Genomic DNA, 24847 nt, shown 5'->3' on the forward strand with positions numbered 1-24847 from the left:
CACGAGACAAGCAGCCCCCACATAAACCCCGATACACCAGGAAGAAATGCCAGCAGTGTCAACACTCAGGGCCTTGTGGGGAGGGAGAGCTCACGCCGCAGGCTGCAAGGAAACAGCTGCCTCCACTCTACTGCAGGTGACAGGGAAACTCAGACTAGATGCGGCTACCTGTGAGTCTGTCTGCAGTGCCCCTCCAGTCCCCACGGCGTCTTCGCCTGAGAAGCCGCCCACAGACACCTCTGCGCTGGAGACCCCGGTGATTAGAGCTACTGCTTCCCTGACAGTGCCACACAATCACAACCTGAGCCCATACAATGACTACAGCAATCCTGAAGCAGTGACTGCGTTGACTGGGAAACGTACACATTCAAAGTGACCCAAAAAGCATATTTCATTCAGATGGGCCACGGCTCAGAAACACTCCAGTGCCATGGTCTTTGAGGCCAGCACCCCACACGGGCAACGGTTCACATCCCAGCGACTCCATTTCCAATCCAGCACCCAGCTAATAGCCTGGGAAAAGCAGCAGCAGATGACCCGAGTGCCTGGGGCCCTGCCACCCACTTGGGAAACCCAGCTGAAGCTCCTGGCTCCTGGCTCTGACCTGGCTCAGCCCTGGCTTTTGCCACCCATTTGGGGTTTACCAGAGGATAGAAGACCCCCCTCTCTCTGTCTCTCCAGCTCTTTCAATTAAAAAACCTTAGGGGAAAAAAAAAATGCTCTAACACTATTATGTACAAATTGATACACAGGTTTTTGAAGAATTTAGTAGAACTCTTACCAAAATGTTATTCAACTAAAGAGTTCATATTGCAGAAACAATCTCATACATGATTATGTACAAACTGCTTTTCAACAGAAATTGGGCACAACTGTACCAAAATTAGGTAATACCACAAAATTACCAATAACCTAAATGTCCACCAGTTAGGATAAATCCATTATACCCACAACGACTCTGCATTGCTAAAACAGATGACGTCATCCATCTGTACGTGCTGTCACAGAACACGCCAAGACATTTCATCATGTGAAAGGGTCACACCGCCTAAGAATACAAATAAGTGGAGAATGCGTCTTTTCTGGAAGGAATCACAAAACCTTAGCCTCCTTACAGAGGGACTGGGGGTGAGCCTGTATCTTCATACAGCCCTCCATCCTGCAGCACAGTGGGTTAAGCCACCACCTGCAGATGTCCTGGCCGATCCACTCCCTGGGAAGGCAGCAGAGAATGGCCCACGTGCTGGGCCCCTGCACCAACATGGGAAGCCTGGATGAAGCTCCTGGCTTCAGCCTCGCCCAGCCCTAACCACTGCAGCCATTTGGGGAATAACTAACAGGTAGAAGATCTCTCTCTCTCCCTCTCTGTAACTCTGCCTTTTAAATAAAATAATCTTTACCTCCCCCCCCCCATCACCAACTGGGAATAATTGGCCCCATAGGAGCTATTTTTGTTTTCTTCTTTATACACTTGCATATTTTTCAAACCCTAATAAACACTATGGAAAATGCTTATGATATGTTTGGAAACGCAATCCTCATTTTTGTTTTTTAAAACACCTACCTACATGAAGCCATATTTACGTGTGCGCTCAAGAGCCTGGAAGGATAAACACACTGAACCATAAACAGCGGTTACTGCCTGAGAAGGTGGAGAGAAGAGAGCTTTCATTTTCCTTTGGACGCTTGCTTTTCTTTTCTTTTTATGAGTATACATATTTTTACACTTACATTTTTATCAAGGGGAAAAACCCAGAAAATTCCGCGCTATGCTTCGGAACAAGTCCTGCTCTCAACACAGCCCGTTCAGTCCCATGCCGGGGCCCCTCCCAGACAGGCCCCTGTTTTCTGTCCGCCTGGAACAGAGCTGTTCTTTAAGCTCTGAACCGTATGTAAACAGCACCTGCCGAAAAAAGCTCTGGAAGACACAAAGGAACCATGGAAAGAGCTCTGGAGGTGACCTCCTTTTTCCAGGAGCTCCTGCGGCAATCCAGCCCGTGGCTCTGGACAAAGACAGGATCCCGAAGCACGTCGGGACAGTCAGCTCAGGCCTCCCGGAGCCACAGCCGCCATCTGCCCTCCTCTCCCGCCCGACAGCACTTGCATAATGCTCACATTCAAGGGGCCTCTGCACGCTGGAAAGCAGACCGACCCGTGAGCTGTCTTCAGGGGCCATGTGTTTCTGATTTCAACACAGAAACACGTGTTTAATATTCCAGGGCTCAGCTTACTACTTTCAAGAGATGCTACATTTTCCAGAACGCCTCCCCTGGCCATGCATCCCTAGCCTGAGCTGGGCCTGCCTTCTTCGTGGGCTCTTAGGAGCCCCTCTTCCATAGCAGAACTCGGCCTGCACACACTGCTACCAGGAGTGTCCTGTGTGAGACCCAGCACACACTGAAAACTCTGCCTCCTGGCGCACTCCCTCCCTCCCTGAGGGAAAGGACAAGTCACAGACAAAAGTCACTGACACCCACTGACAGAAGATGGGTAAACAAAATGTGAAATGTAAATATGGTGGGCATGATTTATCCTTAAGAAGGAAGGAGGTGGGGCCAGCGCTGTGGCTCGGCATCCCACTATGGGCGCCAGTTCAAGTCCAGGCTGCTCCACTTTCAATCCAGCTCCCTGCTAATGGCCCGGGAAAAGCAGCAGAGGATGGCCCAAGTGATTGGGCCTCTGCCACTCAGAAGAAACTCCTGGCCTCTGGCTTCCACTTGGCCCAGCCTCAGCTACTGCAGCCATCTGGGGAATGAACCAGCACCTCTATCTGTTTCTTCCTCTCTGTAATTCTTTCAAATTAAAAAAAGAAGAAAATGGAGGAGGAAGGAGGGGAGGGTGTTGAGGCACAGCGGTTAAACCACTGCTTGAGAACACCAGCGTGAATCCCAGCTGCTCCACGTCTGATCCACTTCCTGCTAATGTATGTCTTAAGTACCTGGGAAACCCAGATGGAGTCCCTGGCTCCGGGTTTTGGCCTGCCGAACCCCAGCTGTTATGGTCATTTGGGGAGTGAACCAGTGGATGGACAATCTCTCTCTATTGCTCTTTCAAATAAATCAGTAAGTCTTCAAAAGCCTATATTTGATCTCATTGTCACTGTCTTTTAAATAGACCTATCTTAAAAAAAAAAAAAAACACGAAATTTTGAAACATGCCACAATGTGGACGTACCTTGGAAACAGAATGCTAAATTAAATAAATCAGACAAAATGACAAATGTGTGACCCCACATATGTGAGGGCCCAGAGTAGCCAAATTCAGAGGCAGAGAGTAGATCAGGGGCTGCCAGGGGTGGACAGGGGAGGGGGAGCTGATGTTCCGTGGGAATGGGAAGATGAGAAGGCTCTGGAGAGACTGACAATGGCTGCACACACTGTCGAGCTCACTGCCACTCAAACACACACTTCAAAATAGTATATCTCGTTATGCATATTTTATCACAATAAAAAATCTTTTAAAAAGCTGTATTTATGGAGCTGGCATTGTAGCACAGCAAGATAAGCTGCCACACCTGACACAGGTATCCCAAATGAGCAACGGTTCATGTCCCAGCTGCTCCACTTCCAATCCACTTCCCTGCTCACGCGCCTAGGAAAGCAGCAGCAAAGGTGGCCCCTGCAGCCCACACGGGATACTCAGAATACTACGCTCCGGGCTTCAGCCTGGTTACGCCCCAGCTGTTGTGGCCATTTGGGGAGTGAACCTGACAGATGAAAGATCTCCCAACTTCTCTTTTAAAGATTTATATATTTATTTGAGAGGCACAGTTATGGAGAGAGAAGGAGGCAGACAGAGAGTTCTTCCACTCACTGGTTCACTCCCTAAATGGCCACAACGGCCACAGCTGGCTGATCTGAAGCCAGGAGCCAGGAGCTTCTTCCGGGTCTCCAACATGGGTGCAGGGCCCAAGCACTTGGGCCATCTTTCAGTTTTCCCAGGCCATCAGCAGGGAGCTGGGTCTGAAGTGGAGCAGCTGGGACTCAAATTGGCACCCATATGAGATGCCAGTGCCACAGGCAGAGGCTTAACCTACCGTACCACAGTGCCAGCCCCCTCTGTGACTCTTTCAAATTTAAAAAAAAAAAATTTTTTTAAAGCTGTATTTAAGGGCCAGCTCTCTGCTGTGGCCTGGGAAAGCAGTAGAGGATGGCCCACACACTTGGGCCCCCTGCACCTGTGTGGGAGACCCGGAAGAAGCTCCTGGCTCCTGGCTTCGGCTCAGCTCAGCTCTGGCTCTTGCAGCATCTGGGAAGTGAACCAGCGACAGAAGACCTCAACAACAGGTTAGGGGAGAATCATGGCTACCACTGGGGCTAAGGGGCCCCAAAGCCTCCCTAAGAAAGGGCTTGCCTTCTCCGTACTGCACCACAGGCCCTAAGCAGTGCCAGCAGCGTGCACACACCTCTATGTGCCCGGAACAGCAAGTGTTTTTCAGAGACTTGTCCAGACCTGCCCCAGTAAATGGAGGACTCTAAGCCACACTCATCAAAGGAACCCAGACACCCAGACATGGCAGCTCATGAAGAAGTTGCCTTGGGCTCAAGACGGGAAGATGACAAGGACTCAAAGAGAAAATGGATACTGTGTGTAAGAGACCTCAACAAGGAGCCCCGGAAACTCCACTGCGGGGAGGTAACCCCAACAGGGCGCCCTGGGGTTTTGTCTGTAAGAGAGACAAGAGTGCTGTGACAACCTAAAGGTCCAGTAGCAGAGGATGGACAAACCACGGCATAACCACGTTGACTGCAATGTGCAACCATAGAAAAATCATGTTCCCAGTAACTGGGGAAACACTGCAATGTTAAGAGGAGACAGGAAACCATCAACTGGTATATACAGCATTGTTCCAACTCTGAAAGCAAACATATCAGAATTTTTACTGTAGTTATCTCTAGATGGAGAGATTATTGTATTTTTATTTACTTTTCCAATTTTTTTTCCAGGGAAAACATCCCTTTTGTCAACAAGGGGAAACGTACTTAAAGGGCCTTGCACTCGGGCCGGCAAATAATGGTGCTGCAAGATGAGAATGACACAGGCTGCGAGCACAGCGAGCATGGCGTACGCGGCACCTGGCAGGGGAGGCTCGTGGTTTCTGGATGGGAGGAAGAGAACGGGGAAGGCCACCAGCAACTTGAGACAGACTTCATTCTGCCCCAGATGCCTCCCGCGTGCACACAGCCTTACAAACCAGCGTGGGTGCCGGCACCCCACCAGCACCCGGGCCCTCAGCTCCGGCAGGGGCTGTTTCGTGGGTCACATGGAAAATCAACAAGCACAGCCGAGAACAAAGCTCAGCCCAGACTTCTGGCTCAAGTCACCAAGGCAAACCTCTCTCCCAGGGCAGCGTTCTCCCCTGAGCCATCCACAGGGACAGTGATACCACCCACACCACGTCCAGGTCTGCAGGCGTCCGCGGAGGACGCCTAACAGCTGATGTCGGGCAACTTCACCAAGAGCCTCACCACCTCCCGCCCCTGTCATCTCCATCCTCACAGGCTGTGCCAACCAAGGTTCCTGAGGCTGAACAAGTCCCAGAAAGAACTCTAAATTGTATTGAAAAACCAAAAACGTGAGATTCAGCTCACAAAGCCCAACAGACGTCTCTGCTGGACACTAATTTTTCCAGAGGGAAATGCATTGTTTTAAAACCTAGTATAGAAAGGCCCTATTTAATATCTGCCTGCCCATAACAAGAGACATATATTGACGGTGGAGCAGCTCATCCAATTTAGAAATACGTGCACTGGCCCACCTCGCCTGTTCTGGTCTGAAATAGAAACCAACACAGAAACAATCAATCGTAAACGGCAGAATAATGAGACACAAAGCCAGCACACAGCCATTAGCAGCATGAGTCAGTACTTTGTGCAAAGAAAAAAGAAAAGAAGAAACCACACACACTTGAAAGTACAATAAAATAATCCTTTGGGGAAAAAGGGAACTGAAATTCAAAAGGGGCTGGGAGGAGTTCACAGGCCAACCAAAAGGCCTAACAAAAAAATCCCTCAGCCAAGCCCAAAGCAGAGCTGGGCAGGAACCGGTTCTGACCTGCCATTCCTGAAATTCCACTCTCCCAAGAATGTCTGGTCCCTCTTTCCCCAGGCTTTCCTCTCGCCCAAGTGGCCCACAGGGGCCTGGGGGATTCAGGGCGCGGTAGGCCATGGCAGGCCCCCACCACAGCGGGGACAGGGGCCACGCAGTCAGCAGTGGACAACTAAATCCACAGGTATGCAGGGAGCTCGGGGGAGGGCCAGCCCGCCGTCGCCCTCCCTAACCAGCCAGCCAACACAGCAGTCCGAAGGAGCCGACCAAGAAGGTAAACGAAGGGCTAAGAGGAGGCCCGGGGAGCGGGCCACAGAAGTTAGACTGTGGGAAAGCCAAAGTGAACCAAACTGCACACCAGCCCGTGTCCAGGGCTGTTTACCAACACGGTGATGGCTGACCCGGAGGGAAGCTGGATCCCAGCCCTCACGGCGGCCAAGCCGGCCTCAGCCTCTGCCCAACAGGCAGCAGACACCAGATTCTGGCTGAATTCCCCGACCCTTCTGAGCCGCTCTGGTGTTCCCAGGCGGCAGGACAACAACCATGACCCCAACACACTAGCTGGCCACACAATGTGGAGCGGGGAGGTCACAGTTCCACCTACCCTGGAGGACGCGGCCAGGGACCCAACAAAAACATCCCCCTCCTGCTGTTCATCCCCCTCCTGCGGTCCTGTGGGCTGAAGCACCTTGTTACACATCTTGCCGGGAAGTTCCCAAGAGCCTCCAGACACCCAGGTAGGCCCAAATACTCCCATCTCACAGATTCGGGCGCTAAGGCTCAGAGACTCCCGTAAGAGAACCGGCGAGGACCAGACCCCGGCTCGGGTTCCAAGAGACACACTTGCCTGTCCAAGCAGAGCCCCCCCCCCCCCCCGAACTGTCAACCCCACGGAAAAGCAGTTACCCCGAAAAGGCTGGACCTCGGGCCTCTGCACGTCGTCCTGGGGGTCTCTGGCCCTGCCTTAAACCCAGCTCTAGGACTGGACTTTGAAGGGACCAGGACCCCAGGTCCAAAGACAGGGACCCATGACCACACCCCCAGGTCTACCAAGCTCTCAGCTCCAAATGCTGCTTTGCCCGGCACGGAAAAAGGGCCCAATGATGTTTTGTGCCCTGAATTCCTCTTCCCTGCCCGTGCCTTAGGCCAGTACCTGTGGCGTCCACAGCACGGCTTGGCCCCGTGGGTGGCAGCCCAGTGGCTAACATCTGTCCTGGGACCTCAGCAGCTACACAAACAGTCGTACAAGGAACAACTCACCGAGCAGAGCAGCGGCTGTGCGCCCAGGCCCTCTACCATTCTCCCAACCAGACAAGGCGGAAGGCACGGCGTCCCTACCTTTCTCCATAACACAGCCACAGTGACCAGAGCGGGACTGGCTCCCGCAGAGCCCGGGGCCGCCCCCAGCGTCCCCTGACACCACAGGCGCTGTGCACAGACATGGCTGACCGGCTGCAGCCGGAGAGAAAGAACCCCCACCCGTTCTAGGACTTCAGAGATGGGGACAGAACCCAAACCGGATGATAACGCAGAACGCACCACCAAATGCACAATAAACCTGACAGAGGAGCAAAAAAAAAAAAAAAAAAATTTAAAAACTAGAAATAAAAAAGCCCAGGGGCGAAGTTTAACAGACTTGGAACCCAAAGGCTTGGAAGGTTTCTCCCAGGCAGCCATTTAGCAAATGACACGCTCCAGAGAGCCGCCCCAGCCCCCCTTCTCCCACTTGCTGCAAGCTCCCGGCCGCCAGGAAAACACCGCCTCCCCTCGCCTCCAGGTGGGCTGCAACCCCCGCCCCCGGGGTATGTAGAGAAAGGAACGGACGGAACAATCCCTTCCCATCTCACGCAGGCCAGCCCCTCCGGAGAGGCCCCCCGTTTCCAGCAGCGCTGGGCTTTTTTTTTTTTTTTTTTTTTTAGCTAAGGGGGGGAGAGCAGAGGAAAAAAAAAAGCCATCTGGCAGGCCCCGCGCAGCGACATCCTGTTTATTAGACGTTTTCAGCCCAGAGCATTCAGTGTTTTTTCCAAATAACCCTGTGGTGCCCGCATTCGGGCCCAGGCCGCCGTCCGGGGCGGCTCCTGACCGCGCCACCCGGGCACGCAGGCCGGGGGCCCCGACCCCCCAGCTCGGGCGACGCGGGGCGGCCCCGCGCCCGCCCCTCCCCCAGCCTGCGGGGCCCCGGCGACCCCGGCGTTTTTGTAGAGTGAGCAAGATGGGGGCGGGGGGCACCGGGCAGGGACGCCGGCCCCGCTCACGGGGAGGCCACGGAGGCCTCTCGGTCGCGGGAAGGGCGGCCCCGGGACCCCGCGCGGCGCCCAGGCCAACAATGGCGAGCGGCCGGGCCGCCCCCGGGCCGCGGCCCCCGGCGCTCGCGGACAAAGCCCGGCCGGGCCGCGGGGGCCCGCGCGTCAGTCAGCGGCCGCGCAGACAAAGCCCGGCCGGGCCGCGGCGCCTCCATCTTAGCGCCGCCGCCGCCCTCCCGCCGCCCCCGGCCCGCTCGGCCCGCGCCGCCCCGCGCCCCCGGCCCACCTGGTCTGGTTCCGCGGGCGCCACGGGGAAGGGCGATGGCGGTCGGGGCGGCGGCCGGGCGCGGGGGCGGCGGGATGGCGGCGGATTGCGCGGCGGCGGCGGCGCGGCTGTCGCTCGCTCGCTCGCTCCCTCCCTCCCGGGCACGCTCGTCGCTCGCTCCTCGCTCTCCTCGCTCTCCGCTCGCTCGCTCTCCGCTCGCTGGCGCCCCGGAGCCTGTGTCTCGCCGCGCGCCTGCCTCCCGCGCTCGGCTCCCCGCCCCCCGCCTGCCACCGCCCCCGCCTCCTCGGCCGCCTCCTCCCGCCGCCGCCGCCGCCGCCGCCGCCGCCGCCCGCAGCCTCGGCCCGCGCAGCGCCCCCTGCCGCGCCGCCCGCGAGCGGCGGCCTGAGGGAGGGCCTGAGGGGGCGGGGCGGCCTGAGGGGGCGGGGCGGGGCGGGCCTGAGGGAGGGCCTGAGGGGGCGGGGCGGGCCTGAGGGGGCGGGGCGGGCCTGAGGGAGCGGCCTGAGGGGGCGGGGCGGCCTGAGGGGGCGGGAGCGGTGCGGGCCTGAGGGGGCGGGACGGTGCGGGCCTGAGGGAGCGGCCTGAGGGGGCGGTGCGGGCCTGAGGGGGCGGGGCGGTGCGGGCCTGAGGGGGCGGGACGGTGCGGGCCTGAGGGAGCGGGCCTGAGGGGGCGGGGCGGCCTGAGGGGGCGGGGCGGGGCGGGCCTGAGGGAGCGGCCTGAGGGGGCGGGGCGGTGCGGGCCTGAGGGGGCGGGACGGTGCGGGCCTGAGGGAGCGGGCCTGAGGGGGCGGGGCGGGCCTGAGGGGGCGGGGCGGCCTGAGGGGGCGGGGCGGGGCGGGCCTGAGGGAGCGGCCTGAGGGGGCGGGGCGGGCCTGAGGGGGCGGGGCGGAGCGGGCCTGAGGGGGCGGGACGGTGGGGGGAGGGCCTGAGGGGGCGGGACGGTGCGGGCCTGAGGGAGCGGGCCTGAGGGGGCGGGGCGGGGCGGGCCTGAGGGGGCGGGGCGGCCTGAGGGGGCGGGGCGGCCTGAGGGGGCGGGGGTGGTGCGGACCTGAGGGGGCGGGGCGGGCCTGAAGGGGCGGTGTGGAGCGGGCCTGAGGGGGCGGGACGGTGGGGGGAGGGCCTGAGGGGGCGGGACGGTGCGGGCCTGAGGGGGCGGGGCGGGGCGGGGCGGGCCTGAGGGAGCGGGGCGGTGCGGTGCGGGCCTGAGGGGGCGGGGCGGGCCTGAGGGGCGGGGGCGGGGCGGGCCTGAGGGAGCGGCCTGAGGGGGCGGGGCGGCCTGAGGGGGCGGGAGCGGTGCGGGCCTGAGGGGGCGGGCGGTGCGGGCCTGAGGGAGCGGCCTGAGGGGGCGGGGCGGGCCTGAGGGGGCGGGGCGGTGCGGGCCTGAGGGAGCGGGCCTGAGGGGGCGGGGCGGGCCTGAGGGGCGGGGCGGCCTGAGGGAGCGGGGCGGTGCGGTGCGGGCCTGAGGGGGCGGGGCGGGCCTGAGGGAGCGGGGCGGTGCGGGCCTGAGGGGGCCGGGCCTGAGGGGGCGGGGCGGGCCTGAGGGGGCGGGGCGGGCCTGAGGGAGCGGCCTGAGGGGGCGGGGCAGGCCCTGAGGGGGCGGGGCGGAGCGGACCTGAGGGGGCGGGGCGGGCCTGAGGGGGCGGCCTGAGGGGGCGGTGCGGTGCGGTGCGGGCCTGAGGGGGCCGGGCCTGAGGGGGCGGGGCGGCCTGAGGGAGCGGGGCGGGGCGGGCCTGAGGGGGCGGGGCGGTGCGGGCCTGAGGGGGCGGGGCGGGCCTGAGGGAGCGGGGCGATGCGGGCCTGAGGGGGCGGGCCTGAGGGGCGGGGCGGCCTGAGGGGGCGGGGCGGGCCTGAGGGGGGCGGCGGCCTGAGGGAGCGGGCCTGAGGAGGGCCGTGCGGGCCGGTGCGGGGCGGGGCGGTGCGGGTGGGGGTAGGTCCCGGTGAGGAGGAGGAGGAGGAGGAGGGGGTTGGGATGAGGGGCCGGAGCCCGCCCCCGCCCGCCGGTGCGGGAGGCGGTGCGGGAGGCGTGTGTTGTGTGCTGCGTGCCGGGGAGGAGGCAGAGGGCGTGCGTGGTTCGAGTCAGAAGCGGGGTCGTGACACCGCGTGGATACTTTATGCGAGGCCGGCTCTCCCGAGTGTGTGTGGGCATGCAAGACAAAAGGCCTGCGCTGGGCGCCTCTGCTGCTTCTAGACAGTTCTTGGCAGTTAGAAAAAATATATATAAAAGTGAAGACCAAAAAATGGAAAGCCGGGGCCTGGCGTTGCCGCCAGCTCCCCTCCGTCTTCGGGGCGTTTCCCCCCGGAGCTGAGAGTCGGCTGATCCGGGTTAAGGGCATTTGTCCCCGTGGATCCCAGGCCTAGGGTTGGGTGCCACACAGCCGGGCAGGAGGAGCAGGCCGACCATGTTCCAGCGTTATCCCCAAATCCGCACTACTTCCCCTCCCCGTCTGCCCCAACAGCTCACTTTGCGTCGTGTCTCCCGAGCTCACGCCACCGCGGGTCATCGTGGGTCAGGCTGTCCAGCCTCCCCGGGCTCCCCGCTGCTTTCCCACAATCATTACTAGCAGGGGGCTGGATCCGAAGTGGAGCAGGCGCAGGCACTCCAACCCAACTCCGAAATGGCGTGTGGGCACAAAGCTGGCCCCTGTAGGCAGAGCTTGTAGTAGGCGTGATGACGTACCTCCAGCTCTAATCCGTGGTCCTGTGAACGCGTCCCCTTTGGTGGCACAGGGACTTTGAAGATGTGACTAAATTGAGGATCTTGGGCTGGGGACATCATCCCAGGTTACCTGGGCCCCTGGAATCCCAAGATGGAGGCAGATGGGTCAGCCTCAGAGCAGGAGATGTGTCTGATGAAGAAGTTGTCGTTTTTTAAAAAAGTATTTTATTTACTTGAAAGACACGGCAAGAGAGAGAGAGAGAGGTCTTCCATCCTCTGGTTCACTCCCTCATATGGCTACAGTAGCAGGGCTGGGCCAGGCTGAAGCCAGGAATCAGGAACTCCCGTCTGGGTCTCCTCTGTCGGTGGACCACCACCTGCTGCCTCCCAGGAGCATCAGCAGGAAGCAAGAGCAGAGTGGAACCAGGCCTCCAACGCGGGCACTCTGACACGGGATGCAGGCGTCCCAAGCGGTGGCCCAACCTGTTGTGTCACAACACCCACCCCAGAAGCGGTCATTTTGATTAATGAAATGGTGATGCAGGACCTCACACCAAAGAATGCAGGCAGCTTCTGGAGGCTGGAGATGGCCGGGAATGGACTCTCCCCCAGCTTTCCCCTGCCCACGCAACAGGGCCGCAGAAGGAAACCAGCGCCTCTGGCCCATTCGTCCACTTCTGCACCCCAGAGCTGAGAAAGCTGTGCGGTAGATGCTATGTTATGGCCCCAATAGGAGACTGGTTAAGACAAGGACACTCCCTGCGGGCAGCACAGCTAGGAAAGGGTTAAATGGTGGGGAGGGGGGGGGGCAGGAGCCAGGTGTTCACCTCCAACTCTTCTTCCTACTCTGGGGCCCGGGTGAGGACCATGCAGAGAGGCCAGTGAAATGCTTGGTGGCTCAGAGAGAAGCCACGGAGGACCTCCCGCCAGGGCACCTCATGCCAGGCTCTGGGGCCGGGCGCCGGACCAGGCAGATGTGGTACATTTGGAGCAAGAAAACAAACGCAAGTGCATATCCCAAGGTTTTAGTTCTGGTGTGGCTTCCAGCCACGGAGTCAGTCTCCTGGGTGCCTCGGGGTTTGCACCTGTGGACAGCTGTTGAGTTCCCTCCTCAGTGTGGGAGCCCAAGCCAAGAAGAGAGCTGGGCACACAGCAAGCGCTCGCTACACGGTGATCGAAAGCCTGGCAGACTGAGGTTAAACTTGGCTTCTGACCCCAGCAGCCCACAGCTGGCAAAGCAGCCAGATAAGCACCCTGGGTAAAGCCCACGCCCCTCCGCTCCTGAGTGGTGACAAAGCAGGAAACACCACGTTAGAAAAGAAAGCTCGTCCAGTGTGTCAAATGCCTTCACTTTAAAGCCAAGAAGACAGCCTCAGGAGCTTGAACGACTTGGTCAAGGTCACACATTCTAGCTAAACCCCGAGTCTTCTAGACATCCAATAAAATATAACACGAGCCACATCAGTCGTCTATTTTTTATTAACTGAAAACAGAGAGAGAGAGAGAGACAGAGTTTCCACCCACTAGTCCACTCCCCCAAAGCCCCGTGGCTGGGGCTGAGGCAGGCCAAAACTGGAAGCCAAAGACTCGACCCAGGTCTCTCACCTGGGTGGCAGGGTCCCAAGCGCTTGAGCCACTACGTGCTGCCTCGCAGGGTCTTCCAGTCACAAGAAGCTGGAGTCAGGAGCCAGCCGGAGCCTGGCACTCTGGTATGGGGTATGGGTGCTTAACTCCTAGACAAAAAGCCACCTACATGGCTCATTTTAAATGCCATAGTGACCACATTTAAAAAGATGAAAAACTAATGTAATAATGCAGCTGGCCGGCCAGCGCCACGGCTCACTTGGCTAATCCTCCACCTGCGGCGCCAGCACCCCGGGTTCTAGTCCCGGCCAGGGCGCCAGATTCTATCCTGGTTGCTCCTCTTCCAGTCCATCCCTCTGCTGTGGCCTGGGAAGGCAGTGGAGGATGGCCCAAGTGCTTGGGCCCTGCACCCACATGAGAGACCAGGAGGAAGCACCTGGCTCCTGGCTTCAGATCGGCACAGCGCGCCGGCCGTAGCAGCCATTTTCGGGGTGAACCAACGGAAAAGGAAGACCTTTCTCTCTGTCTCTCCCTCTCTCACTAACTCTGCCTGTAAAATAAATAAATAAATAAGTAAATAAATAAATAATGCAGCTAGCCCTCCGTATCTGCAGGCTCCGTATCCATGGATTCAATAAACTGCAGATGGAAAATATTTGAACAGAAAATTGCATCCAGGGCAGGGCAGGCCTGTGGTGCAGCAGGGATACCCACATCCCGTATCAGAGTGCTGGTTTGAGTCGTGGCTGCTCTGCGCCCAGTCCAGCTCCACTGGCATCCTGAGAGGCAGCCAATGATGGTTCAGGTGTTTGGACCCCTGCCACCTGCATGGATGGAGTTCCAGGCCTCTGGCCCAGCCCTGACTCTTGGGCGAATTTGGGGAGTGGACTAGCAGGTGGAAGATCTCTGTTTGTGTCTCTCTCTCTCGCTGTCACTCTCTCAAGTAGCTGAAAAATGAACGTTTAAAAACAAATTGTGGGGCTGGTGTCATGGCTCACTTGGTTAATCCTCCGCCTGTGGCACCAGGTTCTAGTCCCAGCTGCTCCTCTTCCAGTCCAGCTCTCTGTTGTGGTCCGGGAGGGCAGTGGAGGATGGCCCAAGGGCTTGGGCCCTGCAGCTTCATAGGATTCCAGGAGGAAGCACCTGGCTCCTGGCTTTGGATCGGCGCAGCTCCGGCCATGGCGGCCATTTGAGGGGTGAACCAACGGAGGGAGGAGTTTTCTCTCTGTCTCTCTCACTGCTAACTCTGTCAAATTAAAAAAAAAAAAAAAAATTGTGTCGAGGCCGGCACTGTGGCACAGCAGGTTAACGCCCTGGCCTGCAGTGCTGGCATTCCATATGAGCGGCCAGTTTGCATCCCGGCTGCTCCACTTCCAGTCCAGCTCTCTGCTATGGCCTGGGAAAGCAGTGGAGGATGGTCCAAGTGCTTGGGCCCTGCACCCGCGTGGGAGACCTGGAGGAGACTCCTGGCTCCTGGCTTCGGATCGGCGCAGCTCCGGCCGTTGTGGCCATCTGGGAAGTGAACCAGTGAATGGAAGCCCTCTCTCTCTGTCTCTATCTCTCTCTACGTAACTCTCTCTTTCAAATAAATAAAATAAGAAATATTTTAAATAAATCGTGTCTGCACTGATCATGTAGATTTCCCCCCACCTCAGTCATTATTTTCTAAACCATAGAGTATAACAGCTATTTACATAACATTTACATTTACTAGATATCTAGGTATATAATATAGTGTGGAAGTATAGAGAGAGTTGATTTGAGGTATATGGGAGGAAGTGCATAGATTCCATGCAAATACCATGACATTTTTTATATCAGGGGCTTAGCATCCTTGAATTTTGGCATCCATAAGGAGTCCCAGAACCAGCGCACTCCCAGATACAGAATGGTGACTGAACGTTTTACTTAATCTACTACATCAAAGAAAATTATCATTCCCAGAGCCAGTGCTGTGGTGCACCGCGTTCACTGGCATCCGTGTGGGCACTGATCCAAGTCCCAGCTGCTCTGCTTCCAACCCAACTCCCTGCTAATTAACCTGGGAAAGCAGTGGAAGCTGACCCAAGTCCTTTGGGCCCTGTACCATGTGGGAGACCAGGTTGAAACTCCTGACTCCTGGCAGAGGTAGGAAGAAGGAGAGAGCAGGGCTTGGGGCTGGGCCAGGGCTCCTGGGGTCACTCAGCCCCCAGAGGCTGCCCACCACAGAGGGAGGACCTGCAAAGGAATGTCATATCATCGGAGTTACCGAGGACACAGCAGCTAACCAGAGCTGCAGTCGCGGATGGAGCCAAGCAGGGGGAGGCTGAGGAGCGTGGGTTTGTTTCTTGTTTTTATTTTCCTTTCTTAAAACAAGATTTATTTACTTATTTACTTACTTATTTTGAAAGGCAGAGTTATAGGGAGAGAGGGAAAGGCGAAATGAGACATCTTCCATCCACTGGTTGGCTCCCCAAAAGGCCGCAATGGCCAAGGGCTGGGCCAGACTGAAGCCAGGAGCCAGGAGCTTCATCCGGGTCTCCCACGTGGGTTCAGGGGTCCAAGCACTTGGGACGTCCCCAGTTGCTGCTTTCCCAGATGCATTGACAGGGAGCTGGCTCGGAACTGGAGCCGCCAGGACTTGAACCAGTGCCCGCATGGGATGCCCGCATCTCAGACAGCAGCTTAACCCACTGCACCACCATATGGGCGCTGGTTACAAGTCCAGGCTGCTCCACTTCCAATCCAGCTCTCTGCTGTGGCCTGGCAAAGCAGTGGAAGATGGCCCAAGCACTTGGACCCCTGCACCCACGTGGGAGACCCAGAAGAAGCTCCCGGCTTTGGATCGGCCCAGCTCTGACTGTTGCGGCCATTTGGGGAGTTAACCAATGGATGGAAGACCTTTCTCTCTGTCATTCCCTCTCTGTCTGTAACTCTACCTCTCAAATAAATAAATAAAATATTTTTTAAAAAATTAGGAATTTTACAACGCTGCCTGTGTGGAGATAGCTCTTAACAGCTCCCAAAACTGAGCCAGAGTGGGGATTTCAACCACTCATTGTCTATTAGCAATTTTACATGTACAGTATATGTATATAATTTTATTTTCCCCAAAAATGTGGTCCCTGTCTTTGGCTACATTAAAATGTAACATTTTCACATGATACTTGAAATGTTCTTTATCTGTGACTTTTTAAAAAGACTTATTTTATGTATTTGAAACACTGAGTGACAGAGAGAAAGGAAGAGACACAGAGAAAGAGACATCAGTCTTCCATCCTCTGGTTCACTCCTCAGATGGCTGCAATGGCCACATCTGGGCCAGGCTGAAGACAGGAGGTCGGAATTCCATCCAGGTCTCCCATGTGGAAGTCAGGGGCCCAAGCACTTGGGCCATCTTCCTCTGCCTTCCCAGGTAGGTTAGCAGGAAGCTGGACTGGAAGTGGAGCAGCGGGAAATGACTGGCTTTGCAAGGGGAGATCAACCCCTGCACCACAACCCCAGCCCTGGTAATTGTCTTTTTGAAACACGTCTTGGCCAGACATGGTCTCCTATTTTTTTTTTTTTTTAAGATTGTATTTATTTATTTGAGAGGTAGAGTTACAGACAATGGCAGGGAGAGACAGAGAGAAAGGTTTTCCATCCGCTGGTTCACTCCACAAATAGCCACAATGGCCGGAGCTGCACCGATCCAAAGCCAGGAGCCAGGAGCTTCTTCCAGGTCTCCTACGCAGATGCAGGGGCCCAAGTGCTGCCCCCCCCCCACGTCCTCCTCGTTCTCTTCACTTTGTGGCTCAGCTCCTAGGCACCTCCCTTGTGGGGAGGGCTCATGGGTCGCCCCGTCCAGCCCACCCCATTCCTCCCTGCATCATAGCCTGACTTGAGCGTGGGCCTCCTCTCATTATATACCTGTGTCCACTATGGGACCACACATCACTGAATCGCTCGTGGTTTGAGTTCCCCGGCACACACCTTGCAACCTACAGTGCGTATTTAGAGGTTACTGAACAAAGAAGACAAAAACCAAGACGAGAGAGAGAAAGAGGAAGAGAGAGAGAGAGAGAGAGAAAGAGAGAGAGAGAGACCTTCCATCAGCTGGTTCAAGACTCAGCAGAACAAGGTGACTGGGGCGGGCACTGTGGCTCAGCGGGTAAAAGCCCCAGCCTGCAGCACCTGCATCCCATATGGGTGCCGGTTGGAGTCCTGGCTGCTTCACTTCCGGCGGCTCCCAAATCCAAGTTCTGGCAGCCCCGTGGGTTTGGCCTCCAGTGAGGGTCTACCCATCCTGGCCAAAGCACATGTGGGGGAAGTTGTCACCCCTCCACCCAGGAAGGTGGGGAGAGAGACTCATTGGTTTGATAACAATTCTCTTGGGAAAACTAACCAGGATCCCTTGCGAATTCCCTTAATCCCTGTCGAGGGCATATCCCCAATTGACCTGAGGCCCTCCCCCCAGCAGGCTCCACCCCACAATGGTCCACGCCATCTCCCCAACATCACCACCACAGGAACCAGGCATCCCCCGTGTGAACACTTGGGGACAGTCAAACCATAGCCAGACCATAGCACAAGAGAAGCAAAAAGAGTGTCCAGGGCTGGGCATACGGCCTAGCAGTAAAGACACCTGCATCCCATATTTCCCTCCTCTTCATAGCATTAACATAAGATTTTAGGGACTAGCAGCAGGTGCTGTGACGTCGAGAGTTAAGCTGCTGCTTTGGGTACTTGGATACTTGGGTACTTGGGTACTTGGATACTTGGGTACTTGGAGGCCTGGCTGCCTCCACTTCCCATGCAGCTTCCGGCTCATGTGCACCCTGAGAGACAGCAGATGGTAACCGGAGTCCTTGGGCCCCCGACACTCCAGTATGAGACCCAGACTGAGCTCCTGGCTCCTGGCTTGGGCGTGGCCCAGCCCTGGCTAGTGCAGGCACCTGGGGAGCGAATCAGCAAGCAGATGGAAGATACTTTTCTGCTTTCCTTCTCTCTGTGTGTTTCTCTGCTTTTCAAATAGATAAAAATGAATCTTTGGCCGGCGCCGCGGCTCACTAGGCTAATCCTCCGCCTGCGGCGCCGGCACCCTGGGTTCTAGTCCCGGTTAGGGCGCCAGATTCTGTCCCGGTTGCTCCCCTTCCAGTCCAGCTCTCTGCTGTGGCCTGGGAAGGCAGTGGAGGATGGCCCAGGTGCTTGGGCCCTGCACCCTCATGGGAGACCAGAAGGAAGCACCTGGCTCCTGGTTTCAGATCAGCGCAGTGCGCCGGACGTAGCAGCCATTTGCAGGGTGAACCAATGGAAGGAAGACCTTTCTCTCTGTCTCTCTCTCTCCCACTGTCTAACTCTGCCTTTCAAAAAAAAAAAGAAAAAAGAAAAAGAATAAATAAGAAATTTTAAAAGATTTTGAGGACTAAACTCCATATGAGTGCAGGGGGACAAGCACTGAAACCATTGCAGCTCTCTCATTCTCCGAGGTCCTCTACCTGGCCTCTCTCCCCACAGCAGAACAGCGTGCAATGGCCTTGGGCTCCAAGCAGAGAAAGAGGAAGTGGTGGGCCTCTTGGGGGTCCTCCAGCGGTGCTCTATCAATCAAAGGAAATCCCGGGATTGGCTCAGACTCAGGGGGCGGAGACAGAGGAGCAGCATCTGGATAAAGGAAAGGGAAGATTTGGGGATGCCTCGCCAAAACCTCCTGGTTGGGAGGCAGTTTGGCTAGAGATTAAGGTGCCACGTGCCGTCTGGAGCGCCTGGGTTTGATTCCTGACCCCGGCTTCCTGCCGACGCAGACCTTGCACAATAGCAGCGATGGCTTCAATACTGGGTTCCGGCACCCATGGAGGAGACCTGGACTGAGTTTCCGGCTCCCAGAAACTCTGCCCCCTCCCCTTCCCCGGCTGTTGCATACATTTGGGGAGGGAACCAGTACATGGGTGTTCTCACGCTCTCTCCCTCTGTCTCTCAAACAAATTTTTGTTAAAAATGTAAAGTCGGAAAACAAACCCGCACGCATGAAGCCTAATGAAGATGTTCCATCTGACGGCAAAACGCCTGAGGTAGAGACCGTCTACACTGGCAAGGCCCTGCAGAGTGCTGAGGGCTGGCAGGCGAGAAGCGGGAGACCCCGACCCTCAAGCGCGTCCCCCGCTGAAGCAAAGCGAGAGTAGGACTTGTGATTCAGTGAGTCCTCCGGCCTGCCAGGCCTGGACCTGGGATGGATGTCCTGGGACCGATGGTGGAAATCAGTGCTTTCTCTGGCCCCAAGACGGCAGGAAGACACCAGGACTCATGTCCACTCTCACTTGCAGTACAATCCAGGAAGGCAGGGCCTTCTACTCCTGTGTGGTGGAATGAGAAGGTGAGAAGGTCATGCCAAGATGGCTGCTGACAACAGAAACTGCCTGGCAACAGGCCGTGATTGGATGGTTTCAGAAACCACACGGCAACAGAGCCTGACTGACAACAGGCTGTGATTGGACGGCTTCAGAAACTGCCTGGCAACAGGCTGTGATTGGATAGTTTCAGAAACCACACGACAACAGAGCCTGACTGACAATAGGCTGTGATTGGACGGCTTCAGAAACTGCCTGGCAACAGGCTGTGATTGGTTAGGGCATAGACCGCCCCTTGACCGGATTGGCTGTCTTGGCTATATAAGCTGCTGTAGAAGCGAAGTAAACGAGTCTGCTGGCTGTTCCTCTCAGGCCTTCTTTCACCCGGTCCCGGGGTCTGTGTGGTGACTCCGTGCCACTTGCCCCCACCATGCTCCTCCTCTCAGGAACGAATCCACAGCAACACTCATGCAGTTTTCATGAATTCCTGGATGCCTGGTCGGGCCTGCTTCCATATTCTCAGCACCTGTTCTCTGCAGAGCAGTGGCACCAAGGGGAGACGGGATGAGCCCAGGCTTTCAGTTCGGAGTGTAGCCACCTTCCCTCCAGGTGGAGAAGGAATAATATTGCAGGGGGAAATGGATTCCAGCTACCAAAACTGAGGGAGCCTTCTTGGTGCAGGCCTTGAAGGAAAAATGGAGCTTAAATCAGTGAGACCGGGGAAGAACATTCCAGACGGAGGCACCAGCTTGAACAACAAACCTGGAGATGGGAGGGTGTGGGCACCGGGAGGGAACTGTGGGCTGGCCGGTGGCCATTGGGAATGTGGCCACATCCATGGGAATGTGCATTCCAGTAGGAACGGGAGCCTGGAGCTAAAAATACGACACGGTGCATCAGGAGCACGGAGCCCTGCACAGACCTGGGCGCTCACAGCAGACAGGGTGGCATCTGCTGCTCCGGGGCGCGGTGGCACGGAGGCCTGGGACGCCTCGTTCCCATAACGTGCCCAGCGCCCACCAGGCCGCGGCAGATGGGGAGAGAGGGAGGGGAGGAATGCAGATAGCAGGGAACAGAAGATGAGCGGGGGTCCGATCTACACCTTGGAGGCCTGGGCTGACAGAAATAAGCCCAACATTTTGGAGGGGTTGAGTTTGGGTAAGGAGGGGGAAAAGAATGCAGCGGCAGCCCTCCCAGGGAGGCTCCCAAATCCAGGACAAGGACGGGAACACCAGGAAGGCATCCTCCCGCTGCCTTCCCGAATCCTGCCCCTGCTTCCCGCTGGGCCACTTTGGAATCTCAGGAAGCCTTTCCCTCCAGTGGATGGAGCCGATGGTGAGGAGGGGTGGACAGGATGAGGGAGGGTGGGGAAGGGGCACTGAGGATCAAGTCTTGCCCTCTGTGAAATCCCTGGAGAAATACCACATCTTAAATCGAATTTGATAACAAGAAAACGAAACAACAATCCCTAGAACAGGAAAATGTGTGTGAACCATCTGCCTCACAAGGACCTAGGAAACTGAATGTATAGAGAGGTCTCAGTGCCCAACAGCAGAAGGCAACCAACCCCCTGAAAAACGGACACAGGACTTGAATGGAAATTTCTCCAAAGAAGACATACAATGGCCAATGAGCACATGAAGAGATGCTCAAGACCCGCCCATGAGAAAAACACAATTCAGATCTGCAATGAGAGACAAGGTCGCACCCACCGGGATGGCCATCAGGAAGAAAGTGAGGAAGTACAAGTGTTGGCAGGGCCGCGGAGTCGTTGGAGCACTCACACGTTGCTGGTGGGGATGTAAAATAGCGTAGCTGCTGCAGGGAACAGCTTCCTGTCTTCCTAACAAGTTAAACAGAGAATTATCATATGTCCTGCAACTCTGCTCCTAGGTAGACACCCCCAAAGAACTGGAAACAGATGTCCAAACAAAAACCTGTCAAGAATGTTCACAGCAGAATTACTAACAAGAAGGTGAGAGCAACCAAAATGATAAGTGGAGCCACAGAGTTTGACGGGACTGTGATGAAATACTACTCAGTCACCCAAAGGAATGGAGGAGCTGCCGTTGTGGCAGGGAGAACCACTGCAGGTTTGTGTCCCGGCTGCTCTGCTTCCAATCCAGCTCCCTGCTAATGGCCTGGGAAAAGCAGAAGATGGGCCAACTGTTTGGGCCCCTACATCCACATAGGAGACCGGATGAAGCTCCTGGCTCCTGGCAGGAGCTCATTGCCGATGTCTGGGGAGTGAACCAGCCGATGGATGATCTCTCCCTCTCCCCCTCTCTGTAACTCTGACTTTCAAATAAATAAATAAATAAATCTTTTTAAAAAGTTTTAAAGGAATGGAAAATGGATCCATGCCCCAACATGGATGAACCTTAAAAATGTTCCACTAAGGGAAAGAAGGCAAACACAGAGACCACATGTGTGTGGCCCCGTTTATATGAGCCTCACAAGTAGGCGAATCCAGAGAGACAGAAAGCAAATGAGTGCTTGCGAGGGGCTGTGTGCAGAGGGGGACGGGCAGTGACTGCCTAGTTGGCATGGGGTTTCCTTTCGGGATGAAGAAGCGATTCTGGAATAAGATAGAAGTAATGGTTGTGGAGCCGTCACTGTGGCATAGCAGGTAAAGCTGCCACCTGCAGTGCCGGCATCCCATTTGGGCACTGGTTCCAGTCCCGGCTGCTCCACTTCTGACCCAGCTCTCTGCTGTGGCCTGGGAAGGCAGTAGAAGATGGCCCAAGTCCTTGGGCCCCTGCACTCATGTGGAAGACTTGGAAGAGGCTCCAGGCTCCTGGCTCCTGGCTTCGGATCGGCCCAGTTCTGACCACTGCATCCAACTGGGGAGTGAACCATCGGATGAAAGACCTCTCTCTCTCTCTCTGCCTCTCCTTTTCTTTCTAATAATGGTTGTGACTGTGCTAGGTGTCACCAAAGAGCAGCTTCAGATTGGTCAAATGGAACATTTTATGCTAGATTTTATCACACACAATTAAAAATAACCCTGTTAGAAACAGCACTTCTGCCAGGTCTTGCTCAGCTACGTCATCATCAATGTTTATGTGTGTGTGTCGGAGACCTCCAGGCGACTTTTTTTTTTTTAAGATTTATTTATTTGAAAGAGTGAGAGAGAGAGAGAAGGAGAGGCAGAGAGAGAGAGACAGAGATAGATCTTCTATCCGCTGGTTCACTCCCCAATTGGCCGAAACAGCCAGAGCTGCGCCGATCTGAAGCCAGGAGCCAGGAGCCAGGAGCTTCATCTGGGTCTCCCATGCAGGTGCAGGGGCCAAGGACTTGGGCCATCTTCTATTGCTTTCCCAGGCCATAGCAGAGAGCTGGATCGGAAGTGGAGCAGCCGGGACTAGAACCAGCACCCATATGGGATGCCCGCATGGTAGGTGGCGGCTTTACCCACTCTACCATAACGTCAGCTCGTCCAGGTGACACTTTAAGTCCATTTCCAACAGACTCACTGGCCAGAGTCTAAGGAGAGCTGGGCTGCGTCAGCCTCCGGGGCAGCTCCTGAGGGGCCTCCTGGGAAAAGAGCCCCCACTGCTGTCAGGGTTGGGATTTCTGCTGAGGCTGGCGGGTGCCAGGCAGCCCTGAGAACTCACTGAAGAAAGGACGAGACCACTTCGACAAACCAGAGCTCTGGGTCTGACAGGAGGTGGCTTTGGACGTGGACTGGCAGCTCCCACACGTTCCTGTGTGGGCCTGACGTGGGCACGGGACGACATTATCATTCATGGGTCTCCCATGCGGGTGCAGGGGCCCAAGCACTTGGGCCATCTTCCACTGCTTTCCCAGGCCACAGGAGAGAGCTGGACCGGAAGTGGAGCGGCCAGGACTCCAACCGGCGCCCATATGGGATGCTGGCAGTATAGCACTAGCCACTAAGTCAGCAGTTCCAATTCTTGCTGGGGGGCCCGGCGTTATGGCGTGGAGGATTGGCTACAGCTTGTGACACCAGCACCCCACGGGAGTGCCAGTTCAAGTCCCAGCTGCTCCACTTCCGATCCAGCCCCCCGCTACTGCATCTGGGAAAACAGCAGAAGATGGCCCAAGCACTCCCATGTGGGATTCCTGGATGGAGCTCCTGGCTTCTGGTTTTGCCCTGACCCAGCCCTGGTTGTTGTAGCCACTTGGGGAGTGAACCGGCAGATAGAAGATTTCTGTCTCTCTCTTTCTGTAACTCTGCCTTTCAAATAAATAAATAAATCTTAAAAAACAAAAAAAAAAAAAACTTTTGTTATTAGAACTGCTTCCCGCCGGCACCGCGGCTCACTTGGCTAATCCTCCACCTGCGGCGCCGGCACCCCAGGTTCTAGTTCTGGCTGGGGCACCAGATTCTGTCCCGGTTGCTCCTCTTCCAGTCCAGCTCTCTGCTGTGGCCCAAGTGCTTAGGCCCTGCACCCGCATGGGAGACCAGGAGAAGCACCTGGCTCCTGGCTTCGGATCGGTGAAGCACTCTGGCTGTAGCGGCCATTTGGGGGTGAACCAATGGAAGGAAGACCTTTCTCTCTGTCTCTCTCTATCTCACTGTCTAACTCTGCCTGTTAAAAAAAAAAAAAAAAAACTAAAAAAAAAAAAAGCAAAAAAAAAAAACCTGCTTCCCAGTCTCAAGAGAACCCAGAGAGCTGACTTTGGTTCTCTTTTTGCATTTTCCAAGCTAGAAATTAAAGCTGAGAACAAATTTAAATATTTATTATTTATTTTAATTCAAAATATCAATGAGCTTATTACACATGAACATAAATACCATGGTTTGTAAAAAATGTTCCAAAACATCTTTTGTTAATTGAGAAAATTGTCATTGTTTAAATTGTTGTAAATCTGTTTAATGTCTGGCCTAATAGAAAACAGCTGGGTTCTCACAGCTACTTTTGAATGCAATCTATTGTGCTCTGTTGCCTCGGTTGCAGTCTATGAAGGAGATGCAACCTCATATGAATAGGCTGTTGGAACAAGGAGGAGAGTCTCATAGCCTGTCCAGATAACTAGGAATATCACCATCACACATTTTTAAAGAATTATTTTATTTATTTGAAAGTCAGAGTTATACACAGAGAGAAGGAGAGGCAGAGAGAGAGAGAGAGGTTGAAAGAGAGAGGTCTTCCATTCCACTGGTTCACTCCCCAGAGGACTGTAATGGCCAGAGCTGAGCTGATCCGAAGCCAGGAGCCAGGAGCTTCTTCTGAGTCTCCCACACAGGTGCAGGGGTCCAAGCACTTGGGCCATCTTCTACTGCTTTCCCAGGCCACAGCAGAGAGCTGGATCGGAAGAGGAGCAGCCAGGATTCGAACCAGCGCCCATATGGGATGCTGGCACTGCAGGCTGGGGCTTTCACCCACTACACCACAGTGTCAGCCCCCAGTCACCATCACATTTTAAAATGCTTATTTATTTTCATCTACTTGAAAGGGAGAATGAGAGAGAACAATCTTAAACCACCTGCTGGTTTGCTCCCCAAATGCCTACGATGTTCAAGCCAAAGTCAGAAGCCAAGAACTCCAACTGGGTCTCTCACATGTGTGGCTAGGACCCAAGGACTTGGGCCGTCAGTTGCTGTCTACAGAGTGTGTTACAGGAAGCTGAATTGAAGTGGACTAGCTGGGACTTGAACTGGCGCTCTGGTGTGGGGTGCAAGCATCAGAAGCAGCTACTTAACCCACTGTGCCACAGCGACCACCCTCTGAGTATTATTTTCTGAAATGGCGGGAAAATACGA

At 55.9% G+C, this 24847-nt stretch overlaps 1 protein-coding gene across 9 annotated transcripts in view; it reads right to left on the reverse strand.

Annotated features, from left to right (window-relative positions):
- PRRC2B (proline rich coiled-coil 2B) overlaps nucleotides 1-8684 on the reverse strand; it is an 83064-nt gene extending 74380 nt beyond the window's left edge. For 8 of the 9 annotated variants that reach the window (XM_062207357.1, XM_062207353.1, XM_062207352.1 and 5 more), the window contains exon 1: nucleotides 8578-8684. The gene's annotated coding sequence lies outside the window, so the exon portion shown is untranslated. The remainder of the gene's footprint in view (nucleotides 1-8577) is intronic. The other variant, XM_062207350.1, reaches the window with a different exon arrangement.
- Between the last annotated feature and the right edge of the window lie 16163 nt (nucleotides 8685-24847).

The sequence above is a fragment of the Lepus europaeus genome, chromosome 12 (assembly GCF_033115175.1).
Source record: "Lepus europaeus isolate LE1 chromosome 12, mLepTim1.pri, whole genome shotgun sequence".
Taxonomy (NCBI): domain Eukaryota; kingdom Metazoa; phylum Chordata; class Mammalia; order Lagomorpha; family Leporidae; genus Lepus; species Lepus europaeus.